This window comes from Bos indicus, chromosome 19 (assembly GCF_029378745.1).
Source record: "Bos indicus isolate NIAB-ARS_2022 breed Sahiwal x Tharparkar chromosome 19, NIAB-ARS_B.indTharparkar_mat_pri_1.0, whole genome shotgun sequence".
Classification (NCBI taxonomy): Eukaryota; Metazoa; Chordata; class Mammalia; order Artiodactyla; family Bovidae; genus Bos; species Bos indicus.
This window is the reverse complement of record NC_091778.1, coordinates 55,497,452-55,513,257: the sequence shown is the minus strand read 5'-3', so window position 1 is coordinate 55,513,257 and position 15,806 is coordinate 55,497,452. Positions and strand designations below refer to the sequence as shown.

The 15,806-nt window shown below is 53.9% G+C and overlaps 1 long non-coding RNA gene across 1 annotated transcript; it reads right to left on the bottom strand.

The window, feature by feature from the left end:
• Positions 1-980: 980 nt before the first annotated feature.
• Positions 981-7,816, bottom strand: LOC139177623 (uncharacterized). Its single transcript, XR_011562163.1, has 3 exons — positions 7,572-7,816; positions 6,032-6,329; positions 981-1,916 (listed from the first exon to the last, which is right to left on the bottom strand). It is a non-coding gene; the product is annotated as an uncharacterized lncRNA (long non-coding RNA).
• Positions 7,817-15,806: the final 7,990 nt, after the last annotated feature.

Here is a 15,806-nt window from a genome sequence, read left to right as displayed (position 1 = left end):
AGAACCAGATCATAAAAGGCAAGTTGCTTTAATAAGCCAGGGCTGAGCTAGGGGAGAGGACGAGGGGCAAAGGATACTGACCGCAGCCAGCTGGCAAGGGGTCAGCGCTGGGGCCAGGGGACCGAGACCCTCATCTTTTTCCCAGCACGGGCGCTAAGACCTAAAAGGGCAGATGGAGCTTTCCTTTGGAAAGCAGTGATGGATACTCGGCTGCAGAAATAGACTCTGGGCCTCATTTGTGATCACCGGGAATTAAAGAAACACCACTTCTGTATCCAGCTGTTCCACCCCCAGCCCACACGTCCAAGATGGACAGAACAGGCCGGCAGCACCCCAAAGCGTTGGGAGCCGTCGCCCAGGCCCACCACGCCCCCAGGTGTGGTTGAAGCCCCAGCACACACAGGATCCTGTACATCCGTTCCCTTCGTGAACTTTCCATGCCGCTCAATTCCCCCCACCCCCCAGTAGAGTGTGAGCTCCTGGCGGGGGGCGCCCGTCCCTTGCTCACCGCCCTGTCCTTCTTGCTCAGCTGTGTGTCAGGCACTTGGCGGGCACCGGCACAGCTTTGTTGAATAAACGAGTGAGTGGTTTTTCCACATCTACAAGGAGCATGGGGAAAATAGCAGCGGTGATATCTCAAGGGACTGGAGCCACCGTGAGGTATAAAATAAGGAGCAGTGACAGCAAGACCCCATCCTCTGCCTGCCATGGGGGCCTCGGCACCTCCTCTCGCCAGCTCGGAAGCCAGGACGACACGCAGAGAGCTCTGGAACCCCGTGGATGACTGGGAGATGAAGAGGCCTCCCCCCCTCCCCGGCTTGCTTATCAGACTCCTGCCCAAGCGGTGAGGGCGGTGGGGTTGGGGGGTAGGGGTTACAGGCTGCTTATTCCAAAACAGCTGAGTTTGCAAAGGGAAGATTCAGGATTTGGGGAGCTTCGTGCTAATCCGTATGCAGGGACCCTTTAAGAAAAGAGCATAACAGTATCATCCTCGCACAGGTTTTATTAAACCCTGTGACAGGCAAACTCTTTGCTGGATTCCTCCCAGGGCTTCATGACGGTCCCAGAAAAATCCCACCCACGCCTGCAAGAGAGAGGCCAACCTGGACCTGTTTTTCTCCTGCTCCACCCTCAGGTTCTCTGGGCCAGCCAGGAAACCACACTGTGCTACTCTGGAGAAGTAACTTAACTTCTCTGTGCCTCAGTTTCCCTAGCCTTAAAACGGATGCAATGTCAGTGCCCACTTAGCAGTCGTGTTGGAAGCTTCAGAAGAGTTAACCCAGGGAAAGAACTTCATCCAGGTCCTGGCACATGGTGAGGACACGAGGAGGTGTTCATTTAAACTGCTGTGTCTTCAACCTTCCCCTCCTCCTGGGTCAAACCCACAGTCACACCATCTGCAACTGAACTGTGGAATTGCAGCGTTAAAGGCCTACCGGGTGTGCTCATGGACTGTGACTATGGTGTTTTAAAAGGGATTTTATCTTTTGGAATGGTTTCCCTGGTGGCTCAGCAGTAAAGAATCCACTTCCCAGTGCAGGAAACACAGGAGACGCAGGTTCAATCCCTGGATTGCGAAGATCCCCTGGAGGAGGGCATGGATAGAGGAGCCTGATGGGCTACAGTTCGTGGGATCACAAAGAGTCGGACACGATTGAAGCAACTGAGCACGCACGCACATCTTTTAGACAGAAACACATTTTTTAAACTCTTTAATTATTCATCTTGTAGTCTGCAAATTTTGCTCCTGATTGTGTGTGATTTTTGCTTCTATCTTGTAAGTAGACATTCTTAAATAAGATAAGTAAGCCAACAGGTAAATACTGTAAGTGACTCATTCGTATGTGATTGTTCAGACATCCCAAGAAGCCTCTGACCTGTGGTTCATGAGGCTGTCTTCACCAAAGCCTGCATTTCTGTGAAAAAACCAGAATAGGTAAGTCAAGAATAGGTAAACCTAGAATAGGCAACTCCACCTGTAAATCATCAGCAGAGTTCCCAGAAAGATGCAACCAGCCTCCAAAACCCTCCCAGCCCCACTGGGGGAGAGGCGCCTGCCTCCCTGTCCTTTCCCACCACGCCGAGTCCAGCGTTCCTTTCCTCCTTGCCTTAGCAACCGAGGGGTGTTCCACTCAGGCCCACTGTCTGGGAATTGGTTGGAGAGAGGGGACACACCACATTACAGGGAGACCTGGCTGAGCCACACTGATGGACATCCCTGTCCTGATGTCACTGGGTCCCATCCTGGACCCCGAGCATCCGGGCCCACCCTCAGAGGTTGGGTCACCCTGTCTCTCTGAAATCAGAGGACTGGGCCCCCAGCACCAGACATGCACCGTCTAGCACTTGATCAGAGTCAGACAGACCTAGTGGGGTCCTAGAACCCCTTCTGTGGCATCATGGGCCCGTTTTCAACTCCCCTGAGCCTCTTAAGAAAGATGAAAAGAATTCCCTGGCGGTCCAGTGATTCCTTGGTGCTTGCACTGCAGTGGGCACAGGATCCCTGGTGGGGGAAGCAAAGATCTCACATGCTACACAGCCAAACAAAACAACAACAAAAACCTAAGCGAGTCAAGAATAAATTTGTTAAAAAAGAAAAATGGAGATGATAGCCAAGCATCCCTCAGGACAAAATGGACCGGGGAACGCCCCACCAGAGTCAGCCCTCAGCAGTCACCAGCTCTCTCTCTCTCTCCCTGTACTTTCTGCTGCCCCTCAGCTCCTGGGAACACAGGGGGGCTGCTGAGGGGTCCAGGCCCTATCCCTAGTTCGGGCCAGACTGCAGCCACCCACCGGTCTTCTGACCACACAGCAGTTCCCTACTTGACCCCGAGCTCCTGGGCTCCACAAGCTCCCCTGGCCCCTGGTCCCCACTTGGTGGTGCTGAGGGAGCCCAGACTACAGAAGCATCCAGGCCGACTCCAGCCTGGCCACCCTGACCACACGATTGCGCTAATTCTGCCAGAAAGACCAGCCTGTGGTTGGGCAGAGCAGCCATTAAGGCTTCCAGGAAATTCCTTTGAGCAAGCAGAAGCTATTTGCCATTCCTGAGCCTCTCCAGCCTGTTCATATGCGGTTTTCCAATTAAGCTGGGGCCGCTCCCAGGTCTCTGTTTTTTTTTTTTTTTTTTTTTTTTAAAAAAGGTCTATGTGCTTTTCCTCTAAGGAAACAAAAATCCTCGAGACACGGATGCTCTTGCCTTTTATTTTTTTATTTAATGACTTCTGGCAGTTGTTTTTTTTTTTTTCTGAATACCCAGCAGCGCCTGTTCCATCATCCAGAAACACTGTGGGGGCCCTGGTTGGGGTCAGAAAGCTCAGGGAAGAGAGGGGATGAAGCAGTGCCAGTCCTCAAGTTGGGGACCACGCAAGGAAAGATGAATCTGGGGGAAAGGATGACAAGTTCCTCTCTGGATGTGACAGTGGGGATGCACTTTGGAATTCTTAATTCTGCCTCTGGGCAGGAAAGTCTGGGAGAGAGTTGGAGACCCAGGGCCAGTTCGCAGGTGTGGGCTGGAGGTTCGAGATCCAAATGAAGCATCAGTACCCCGGAGCTGGATGAGATTTCCAGGACAACGTGGAGGATGCAGAGAGAAAAGGGTCAAGGATGAAATAAGGAAGAGGGTCCCTGGGGAAGAGAAATCACCGAAGGATCCTGAAGGAAATGGAGAGGAGGGGGGAGGACCAGCAGAGAGCAAAGCCTCAGTGGTCAGGGGAGGGGGTGGGATACCCAGTCATCTGGCCAGAGACGTCCACTTAGATGAGGCCTCAACGGCCCACTGGACTTGGTACTTAAAGGACCGTCAGATCTCCCATAGCTGCTGCATCCATTCTGGAGCTAGTCTTTAAGATTGGCAGCTTCCACTTTCTCTTTCTTGAAATGACCTCTCTCCTGAGACACTCCCTGGCAGAACTAGCCCACCAAGCCGTGAGAAGCCCAGCCTGGGACACCCACAGCCTTGCCATCAGCAGCTCTGGCTCAGCAGCCAGCCCGTAGTCAGCACCAAACGCCGGTCATGTGCACGAGACATCTTGGGGGCTCCAGTCTGGTCAAGTTTATACATGATCACAACCCCAGCTGGGAGAACACCCCAGCGGAGCCCAGTCAGCTCGCAGATTCAGATTTAAAAAAAAAAATATATATATATATATATATATACACACACACATACACACCATGGGAGACTTTGCCAGAACATGTTTGATGACTTGGTGGGGATGCACCCCTAACCAAGAGAGATAAAACATGAACAGTTGCACATGTGTGTGTGCACGTGGGTGTGTGCAGGGAGTAGAGACGCTGTTCAGAAGCTCATTAATTAAGGAAATTGGGCATAGAAAGAGGAGAGGATCGGGTCTGATAACCGTCGATGGACACTACTTAAAACATTCCGTCCTCACCAGGCCTCAGGCCACAGGCCCCCACGAGAGCCTGTCCAGAACCTCAGCCAGTGGACCAGGCAGAGATGCTGACCCACACGACCCAACAGCCCTGTAGAAAGCACCTTGGAGAGGAGACGGGTCCAGCCCCAGCCTCACCACTGAAACCTTTAGCTCTCAGTCTCCCACTCTGTAAAGTGGAGCCAATGACACTCGACCTGCCAACTTCTCAGGGCCATGGCTGGAAAGAAATAAAATGAAGGATTAAAAACTCTCAGGGCAAAAGCCAGTGTAAGACATGGTGGTGATGCTGTTGATGACGACGGCTCAGAGGACAGGAGGAGGTTGAGGTCCACCCAGGAGCTCACGCCTGCTTTGGTTTACACAGCACGTTGACATGAAGAAGCTCAGGAAGATCAAGGTCGCCCACAATGCTTGGAATCTCGACACCTGCCAGGAGAAAGTCCCCAGTGTGGCTCCGATTATCTATTTAGAGCCCACCCAGCCCTTGGCCCCTGTGCTGGAATCTGTTGAAAACTCCCCCTGCCACCAACAACGGCACTTGCCAGAGAAGCTTGACCCTCTCTATGCATCTAATCCCATTTTCTGCCTCCAACATCTGTAGTTGCCTCCTGGGGTGGAGGTGTGAGCATGGAGGGGGATGAGGCTGAAACTATCATTAAGTTTTTTAAAAAATCATTGGCACATTTACTCTCCTGACCTGCAAGCAGCTTCCTGATCTGAGTCTGACGAGCCAGGAGGGAGAGGAGAAGGGCAGGTGAGACACACAAGGGGGAGATGATCAAACATCACAGGACACATGAGGGAGACGGTCCACACGGCGGCCGATGGCGGCAGCTCGCGGGGCTCCCGAGTGGTTTCCATGGCAGCCGTGCCGTCCCAGGCCTCACCCCACAAGCTCTCCTTCAGCTCACCTTGTGTCAGCGAGCCAGAGGAGAGATGGAGTAAGTGTGACAAATATGCTGATCTCGAGAAAGTTGTGAGTGCACATGTATGTGTGAGAGAGAAAGAGAGCCTAGGAGACAGAGGAGGAGAGAGAGGGAGAGGGGAGAGAGAGTCAGGGTTTCCCTCCAGGATAAGTGATTGAGTCCCTGCCTGGGGCTCTGAAGGCATATCTGGGGCCTGAGCCCCATGAAAATAATTTAGAAAAATCCATGGGGGCGGACGCTCCCCCCACCCCTCACCGTGGTAGAACAGTGGATAGGCATCCATCTGCCAGTGCAGGGGACTCGGCTTCGATCCCCAGTCCAGGAAGATTTCCTACACCACAGGAAAGCTAAGTTGGTACACCGCATCAGCTGAGCCAGCGCTCTAGAACAGACGCTCCAAAACAAGAGACGCCAGGGCAATGAGACGCCCGTGAGCAGCCCCCGTTCCCTGCAATAGAGAGAGCCCAAGCGTGCAATGAAGACTCAGCGCAACCCAAACAAACAAATTCTTCCGTGGACGCAGATCGTCCATGGACTCAGATCTTCCATGGACAGGGTCTGCAGGGGAAGGGAATCTGGGGCCTTTGCTGCGGATGCTCACGTAGGAATGCAGAGCCCTGAGGCTTTCTCAGTCTCAGAATCCCTCGGAGAAGAAGGTGTGGAAGCACCCCACCACCACCAACAACCCGAGAAGAGTCTCACCTTCATCCACTGATTCCTTTCTGTTTCAATGATTGCTGGGTGCCCACATGGGCCGAGCTCAGGACTGGGCTGCGGGCAGAGTGCCATCCAAACACATCACCCATCGCCTCTCCTGCCCACCCAGGCATGCGCCCACAGGCAGGTCTGAGACTGAATCTGGCCCCTTGACGTGTCTTCAGTTTCCGGCTCTTCACGCAGACGTCCGGGTGGTGGCGGGAAGTGAGAAGCTTGTCCAGGCCTTTTCCTCTCCCCCTTTCCTTCTTCTCTCTGCCTTTCTTGCCTTCTTTTTAAAAACGCTCTTTAACAGTAAGAAAGTCAGCATGGAAAGGAAAGTGAGGCTCCGCAAGGCTGTCAGACGTGTGATTTGCTAACCTGCCAGAGGTCCTGCCTTGCTGGCCCTCACAGCTGGGAGATGAGACTTGCTTCTCCCCTCCTGAGAGCAGGGGCAGGAGGTGGGTCATCGCAGGCGGCCAGCCTCACGGCGACGGCTGAAGTCAGGACCACAGGGGCCCAGAGTCAAGTCTGCCACTGGGTCCCTGCTGGCATTGGCTGCAGCCGTGCCAGGCCCTGGAGAGTCAGTCTCCATAGGCGTCTTCCTTCCCCACCCCGGACAAGAGTCTGATATCCGGAGACATTGGAAGATGGGGGGTTAGACTCAGGGCATGGCATCCCAGCAGGACAGGCTCCCAAACAGACCAGATCATTCCAGGTACACAGACCACCACTTGCCCTGCCTTGCTGCCTGGCACCTGGCTGTGTGCTCCACTACTCTCTGGATGAGCCAGGCAGGCACCTGCACGGGCTCACCCCAGACACCAGCTGGGCACCCCACCCAGGAATGAGCATCCTGCCACCCTGTGTCACCCACGTGAGAACAGCAGGACCCATGTCTATGAAGGAGCGCCTGGAGAAGGCTCACCGTGGGCCCCGTTCTTGGGGTCGTGGGGGGAGGGGCGTGCTGGCTCCTGCCACGCAAGGCAGACGTTTGGACCAAAGCGCCCACAGGGTGAGGAGACTTCAGGACCTTATTTCCCTGGAAGCAACATAGGGCATGTCACGGGTAAGACACAAGGCCTGAGGCTCGAGAGAGTCTGGATGGCCCTGTGGTTAGAGCAGGGGCTGGAGAACCAGCCTGCCCAGGTTCGTATCAAATCAAATGAGCTTCCCACTTATTAGCTGTGTGATCAAGACTGTGACCCCCATTTCCTGCCCATAAACTGGGGGCAGCAATGGCATTCTCTCCCTGAATCACCCAGCCAGGCCCTGAATGGGTCCTCCTCTCCCTGCCAGGCTGGTACCCCTCCTCCATCACCACGGACAGGACAGGAGTATGGAGAATGGGAAGCCCAACCTTCCAGGGGGGGCCTGGCCGCTCCACTCCAGGTACCCCCCTACCATGACAGAGGCAGAGCTGGGCTGAACAACCAAAGTGAGTGCAGGACAGGGGTCACCCCACACCACACAACTCTAGGGAACCCCAGTACCAGAGGGCCCTGGGCCAGGCTAAGGACAGCCCTGGAGAAGGCAAGTCAAGACTCACCTGAGAGCCATTTGCACCCTGAAAGCTGTGTGAAGACCAGAGGATGAGCTCAGGAAGTGGAAGGTAGAGGCTGGGCACCAGAGTGCCTGGGACCCACTTTGCCAGCCAGGCCCAGCCTGGGGGAGCATGGGGCTTTGCTTCCCCTGGGGCTCTGCGACCTAGTTTTGTCCTTGACACTGAACAGGGACTGGGAGACACAGCTTCACGCCCTCCCTCCCCTCGGGCCTTCTCACACCTGCCTCTCAGGCGACTCCCTGACTGCGGGCACCCTGAGCGAGAGTGCGGTTTCCTCTCAGCCTTTGCTCCTCAGAGACTTCCGCTTGGCGGCAGCAAGACGCGCTAAAGAGGCAGCAGCCCATCTTTAGGAGGCCTCCCTGCGCTGGGGAGACAGACAGACAAACAGGCAGGCAGGCAGACAGATGGGCAACAAGGCCAGGCCTGTTCCAGTGGAGGGGAGGCACGTGGGGACTCCCAGGGAGAGAAGGCCGATGAGGGAGATGACAGATGCAAAGGTATATACAAGTGAAAGGGTGTGCATGTGTGTGTGTGTGTGCGTGCATGCTAAGTCACTCCGGTCGTGTCAGACTCTGTGCGACCCTATGGACCATAGCCCACCAGTCTCCTCTTTTCTTGGGATTCTCCAGCCAAGAATACTGGAGTGGGGTGCCACACCCTCCTCCAGGGGATCTTCCCGACCCAGGGATCGAACCCACATCTCTTATGTCTCCTGCATTGGCAGGCGGGTTCTTTACCGCTAGCGCCACCTGGGAAGACCAGGAGGGTGTGTATATACATGCCAAAGCCTATGTGTGCAAATGAGTGTGCATGCATGTGTGTGTTTCATGCATGTGTGCATCCAATGCAGGGATGTTCAAGTATGCATGTGAGTGTGCATATGAAAATGCTCGTGCGTGTGATCACGCGTGCATGTCCTGTGCAAGGGTCACGCACAAGGGTGAAAGGGGAAAAGGGACAGCAGAGCAGAAAGACACCCACTGTGAAAGCCAGCACTGCCCAGTGACCCTCAGGAAGCCCAGGAGGGAGGGGCAGCCGTCCTCTCCACCCTCCCCACCCTCCCCACCCTCTCCACCCTCTCCATCCTCCCCATCCTCCCCACCCTCTCCACCTTCTGTCTTCTTCACCTTCTCCATCCTTTCTGTGTTCCCTGCTGACTCCCCATCTCAGAACCTGAGTTGGCGCACAGGAGGTGCATGGGGACTTGCCCAGCAGATCACACAGAGGTCACTGATGCCTTCCAGTCCAAAATACCATCCCCACACCATCTCCTAAGTCCACTCCCCCCCACTGCCTTCACCAGCCAGCCCCCTCCCTTCTAACCTGGACCAGGACAAGCCCCACATCCCTCTCCATGCTGTCCTCCCTGGCCCACCAGTTCCAGGCTCTAGATACCTGGGACCTTGCAGATCCCAGTCTGTTTCTGCCCCTCTCCCCACTTCTCCCTCTCCTCCTCCCACCTGAGCCCCCCTCCTCCTTCCACATGGCTCTCCTGCCCCCCTTCTTCACGGCTGACATCCTTCAGTAAACCAAGCAGAAGTTCCTCCCTCCTGGATTCCTTTCCTGCCCCCAAGCCTGGGTTAGAGGCCTCCCCATGTCAATCATGGTGGATTGGAATTACCTGACTACCTGTCCCCACTACCCCAACCTATCATCTGCTAAGAGCACCACTGGGTCCCATAGCTGGTTGTGTGCCCACTGCCCGGCACATGTAGATGTCCATGGAATATATGTGGAATGAATATATATGGAACCAATGATTGGACTGAGATGAGACTGGGAGCATCTTCCGGATGGCTGCTGGGAGAGCCACCAATCTCGCACCCACACCTCCACCCCTCCAGCTCCTCTCCCCCTCCAGCCCCCACTATCGCAGCCCAGCTCCCACTCCAAGGCAGCCTCAGGCTGGCGGCCCTGCCATCTCCTGGTGCAGATTCATCAGCTGTTGCCATGGAGACCGGCCAGCAATCATCACGGTGCCCTCCTGCCTCACAGAGCGGGCAGAGCCAAGGGGGCAGCCAGCTGTGCACAGAGAGAACCCGCCCGGCAAGGGCAGCACCTGGCCTCAGACCAGCCTGGGCTGGCCCCGCCCACCCCCCTCTCCTTCCCACGGGTGTGATCTCTGTTCACCTCCTGAAACACACAGGTTTTGAGAGATGAGATGAACCACGCAGGGCAAGAATGTGCTGAGTTGCAGCAATCAAACCCTAGCACGAAGGAAGACAGCTCTCCACGGCCCACCTGGATCTTGGCCTGGAGTTGAGCGCCTACATCTCAGGCAGGCCTGGGCCCTGATGCAAAACCTACCCATTCACTTCTCTCCCAAATGTGGACTCAGCCCAGCTGCTGGGCTTTTGTCAATACTGGGGGGGGGGGTGGGGAACTTGGCTGTGTTCTCGATAGTCAGACAGGAAGTGCTCCCTTTAGTTAAATGAGAAATGGATTGGTGAATGGATAGATGGATGGATGGAAGTGGGGGAGGAAGGCAGCAAATAAAGGCACCTTTCTTGGAGCAAAGACTTACACAGACCACAAAACTGGCTGAGAGCTGGGGAGGCCCTGAGAGCCACAATCACTGGGCCTCGGGCCTCCAGAGTCCATTTGCTTCGGGGGTAGTGGTGAAGAAGGAGGGAACCCCCAGCTCTGCTCCTCAGTCCCTCTTCCCCTTGATCACTTCACACCCTCCAAGGCAGGACTAAACCGTTCAACATGAGGCATGAAGGCAAGAATCCCCCCAACCAGCCCATCACAGCCAGCTTCCCGCCACACGCCCGTCACACCACCAGAAATTCACTACCTGCCAGACACACAGAATGATGTCCTCACCTCACTGCCAGGGCAAATGAGACACAACGAAATGAGAACTGCAGCTGAGGGATTGTCCTAGACGGGTCTCCCTGTAAACAAACTTCAGTGATGCCAAGAAGTGCCTTAAAAGACAGAGTATTTAAGAATTTCTTGTGTGCTTCATTCATCTGAAGAAACACTGAACAGAAAGTTGGAGCAAATTAGGGAAAAGGTGACTAAACATAAGTTTTGGGGAGGATAATAGAGATAAAGCATGCCCTAAATTCTTAGGCGACCTGATGGTTTTCTGAGAGCTATATTTAAGCCCCAGTGAGGGATTAGTGACATCGGATCACCCCATTTCACAGAGCAGGACACTGAGACGTGGATGATTGAGACTTGCCAGTAACACAGGGCATGTGAGAAGCCACACGTGAGAAGAAGTGTGATTAGGTCATCCTTACAGAGCTCAACTTCCCTTGGGCTTCCCTTGTGGCTCAGCTGGTAAAGAATCCTCCTGCAAGGCGGGAGACCTGGGTTTGATCCCTGGGTTGGGAAGATCCCCTGGAGAAGGGAAAGGCTACCCACTTCCAGGATTGTGGCCTGGAGAATTTCATGGACTGTCCATGGGGTTGCAAAGAGTCAGGCACAACTGAACGACTCTCACTTTCACTTCACAGAGCTCAACATCTCCATCCTGTTTTGTGACACCTTCCAGTCTAACGATGAGCACGACCTTGACAGCTTTTGGGAGATTGACAGACTGCATCTGCTGTTTGCCTAGAGCTTCTGAAAAGTCGACAGTCCTGGAAGTTTTCATCTTAATTCTTCCCAAGACTCTTGCAGACACTCACTGGCATGATATAAGCACCAGTTCTTAATGCCCATCAGTGTTTGTTGAGTGAATGAATGACCTACAAAGTCATCAGCTATTGCTATTGCTACTATAACGCTGCATAAGAGGCAGTTCCTCAAATCTCAGTGGCTCACAATAAGCGTTGACTTTTTCTTTTTCATGGACACAGGTGAGGAGGATCAAGTGTCTCCCTTTGGGGACTGATAGCTGCAGGCAGCCCGTTCCGTTCATGGCGAACGGCCCAGTCCTGCAACCTCATTTAAAGCCTCTGCCAGGGACTTCCCTGGTGGTCCAGCGGCCGAGACTCTGTGCTCCCAATGTAGGGGAGCCAGGTTCAATCCCTGATGAGGGAACTAGATCCCCCATGCTGCAACTAAAGATCCTGCGTGCCACAACTAAGACCCAGTGCAGCCAAATAAATAAATAAATATTTAAAAAAAAAAAAAAAGCCTCTGCCCACATCACAAACACTCCGTGTGACCACACCCAGCGTCAATGCAGTGGGGGTAAATTCTGCCGCCTCTCAGTGCAGAGCACTGCAAGGCCCCACTCGAAAGACACAAGTGTGAGATTCTATCCAGGGAGGGAAGGAAGCAGTGGAACCAAGAACCCAACCTGCCACAAACAACAAAATGGAAACAGGGAAGAGAATCTGTCTCGTGCAGGATCGTCTTGGCAGGATGTGTGCATAGTACAGTGTCAGAGTAACTGCTACCGCGACCAGCGTCCCTACCGCTGGGCAACTCAGTGACCACAAAGAGGGCCACCTGCAGAAGGGAAGAGGGTGCAGGGCAGAGGGACCCATCACAAGGGGACCAGAGCTGCGGACCAGGCTCATTAACCTGGTTCTAACAAGCCCCCCAGGGAGCAGCTGGGTCTGCAAAGCCTTTTCAGAGAAAGGAAATAAGGGGGCAAAATTAACCCATCAGGCTCTGTGTCAGTGCATCCCTGGACTTCAGGTACACGTGACTGGCCTGCACACACACACACGCACACACACATCCTCTTCCTGCCACTCCCCCAAAGAGACTCATTTCAGAAGTGTGAATGCACTGAGTCCGCCTGTCTCTGGGCTGCTGTGAATGTCAGATGAGAAAACGCCCGGGACAGCGACCTCAGACCAGGACACACCCGGATCCCACTTCTGCTCCTGGGGATGGACAGACACTCCTGCCAGCTCTGCTTGTTTTCAGGAGTTTGTCTGCTTTCTAGTTTCCTTGTTTTCTTCCCCTTTCCCAAACTCCACTCACCAAAGAGAATAACGTAAACACTTACGATGGCATTTTAATCGTCCCGGAGCCATTGATCATTATTATGAATCTGGGAGTAACCCAGTTATTAATGTTTGACAGTGTAATCACACACCGCGCGATTCGTCATAAAACTGTAAACGGCCAACGAGGCTTTTCTTTTCCAAGCACTTTCTCGCCTGTTGTCTCAAAGGGGAAGAGTTATTCTCCCAATTAGGGTGATTGGAAAACGGGATCAAGAAGGGTCAGACCAGGACTCCCCTGGTTGTCCAGTGGTTAAGACTCCACTGCAGGGAGCGAGGGTTGGAGGCCTGGTCGGGGAACTCAGATTCCACATGCTGCAAGGTGTGGTCAAAAAACAAACAAAGTCAGGCTGCTTGCCAACTGGGGAATGGGGCATGCGCCAGGGGGGATCAGAATCTGGCAGCCTTCTCCCCACTCCCACCCTCTCTATTGCCCACTGACCCCCAGGTAGTGGGAGATGCAGGCTTCCTTTCTCAGCTGCTCAGGACTCCCTCACCTCTCCTTCCTGCCCTGAGACTTCAGGTTCCCCCCTCACTCCCAGCCCATGTCTGGCCCTAGAGGTGCCGCCCCGCCCCCCAGGCTCTGGCCCCACCCACCATCTCTCCATCTGACTCCTCCCGGTCTCCTGCTTTTCCTTCTGCGTGGCCGCCGTCCAGCTTCCGTGCACAGATGTGTTCATGCCTTGTTCCCCCCAAACAGCTTGCTCTCCACGCAGGGCCCCCTCCTGCAAACACACAGATGGCCTCACTGCTATGTCGGCTCAGGTTTCCCTAAGTCAGAGGCAGCAGGCTCTCTGGGCAGTGACCCCAGGATGATGGAGTGGCGGGGGGTAGGGGGTGAAACAGGGAAGAAGGAGCAAGTATAAAGGGCGAGCTGGCTGCACCTGGACACCTGGGGCTCCTGCTGGGAGCCTCTTCCAAAGAATGAGTACAATGAGCCTGAGAACTGACCACTGGGAAGAACCAGCCACTGTGCAAAGCTACTCCACAGTTGGTTTTTCGGTTTCCCTGTTCCACAGGACAGCCAGGATGAGGGTGCCCAACTGGCTGGCTGGCATCTCTTGGTGCTAGTTGTCTTCTCAGGGTCTCCCTTAGAATCTGGCTCCAGCCCTAAGCTCCAGGGCCTTGGACATGCAGCTCAGCCTGGGTCCACACCCACCACTGGGTGACGTAAGGAAATGCTAACACGTCCCCCTGGAGACCAAATACTGATGCTGGACATGTGAGGTGCACACACAGCCCTGGGGGTTCAGTCCACGGTCCTCTCTCCAGAGTGTCCCTTTGCTCTGTAGTCCTCATGGGCTTAAATGGACAACTCCATAGTGCCCAGGATGGTTGGAAATTTCAGATCAGTCATCTCATCAAGACTCACCATCTCATCAGCCACACTGCTGTCACCAGGACCCAGTCAACCCGACTTTATCCTTCAGTGCTGGACGGGGAGTCAAACATGGAAGAGGGCAGGACAGTGTGTGACGCTCACAAAACTCAGTGTCAGTGTGGATTGAATTATTATGGGTTAAACTGTGTTCCCCCCAAAAGGTCACGGTCAAGTTCTAACCACAAGTACCTGTGAACACGAACTTCTTTGGGAGTAGGGTCTTTCCAGATATCATCAGATGAGATCACACTGATGAGTGTGACCCTGAATTCAATGCCTTCTTACCCTTATAAGGAGAAGTAAAGGGAAATTTGGACCCAGACACACACAGGGGAGAAGACCAAGGGACGACAGAGGCGGAGATTGGATTGATGTGTCTGCAAACCAGGGACCGCCCAGGAAGCTGGGAGAGAGGCCTGGGGCAGTTCCTCCCTTAGAACCTCAGAAGGAGCCAACTTTACCTAAACCTTGATGTCAGACTTCCGGCCTCCACACTTCGAGAGAATAAATGTCTGTTCTTTTAAGCCCCAGGTCTACGGTGACTTTTGAACTGTCCTTTAGGATGGGTGGGGGCTGGTTGCCAACAGAGCCAACCATGTGATTAGAGGATTGGAATTTTTTTTTTTTTTTTTCTTTTTTGGCTGCCCCACAAAACTTCCCTGGCCGGGGACTGAACCCATGCACCCTACATTGGAAGTGTGGATTCTTAACCACTGGACCACCAGGGAAATTCAGAGGGTTAGAATTTTCAGTCTCACTCCCCTGACCTCTAGGAGGGCAATCACAAACGGCCAATGATTTAATCAATTGTGCCTGTGTCCTGAAGCCTCCATGAACACAAAAGAACCGACTTCCGGGTTGGTGAGCATGTGGAGATTCGGGGAGGACACTCAGAGAGGGCACGGAATCTCCACCCCCTTTCCCCAGACCTTGCCCTCTGCATCTCTTCCATTGGGCCGGTCCTGAGTTGCATCCTATTATAATAAACCAGTGAGTGAAAGGATTTCCTGGGTTCTGTGAGCCATTCTAGCAAATTAACCAAACCCAAGGCAAGCATCATCGGAACCTCAGTCGTGTGAGGTCAATGAGAAGTGCAGGTGGCAACCAGGGCTTGGGATGACATCTGAACTTGGGGACAGTCTTCTAGGACTGAGCCTGTAACCTATGGAATCCGATGCTGCCTCAAGGTAGGTCATGTCAGAATTGAGTTGAACTGTACTCTTGCCTGGAAAATCCCATGGACGGAGGAGCCTGGAAGGCTGCAGTCCATGGGGTCGATGAGGGCCGGACACGACTGAGTGACTTCCCTTTCACTTTTCACTTTCATGCACTGGAGAAGGAAATGGCAACCCACTCCAGTGTTCTTGCCTGGAGAATTGCAGGGACGGGGGAGCCTGGTGGGCTGCCGTCTATGGGGTCACACAGAGTCGTTGGACATGACTGAAGTGACTTAGCAGCAGCAGTAGGACCCCCAGTTAGTGTCAGAGAATTGCTTGGTGCGTGCGGATACCACACACACACACACACACTTTGGAATTGGGACCTAGAGCCCTTGTACACCTGTACACCATTATCAGAGCAGCGGAGAAGGCCGAACTTGGGGGTTAGAAAGAGCTCCGTGCAAAACCCAGCACTGGAGGGACTTCCCTGGAGGTATAGTGGTTAAGACTTTGCCTTCCAAAGCAGGGGGTGCAGGTTTGATCCCTGGTCGAGGAACTAAGATCCCACATGTCTTGGGGCCAAAAAACCAAAACATAAAGCAGAAGCGAAATTGTAACACATTCAGTAAGAACTTTAAAAATGACCCGCATCAAAAAAAAAAAAATCTTAAAAAAAACAGCACTCCTATTTTCTCAAAGAGAACAGCTCCCCAGCCTCCCTCCAGCCCCACTCCAGACATCCCAGACCTCCTCTTGGTCCAGG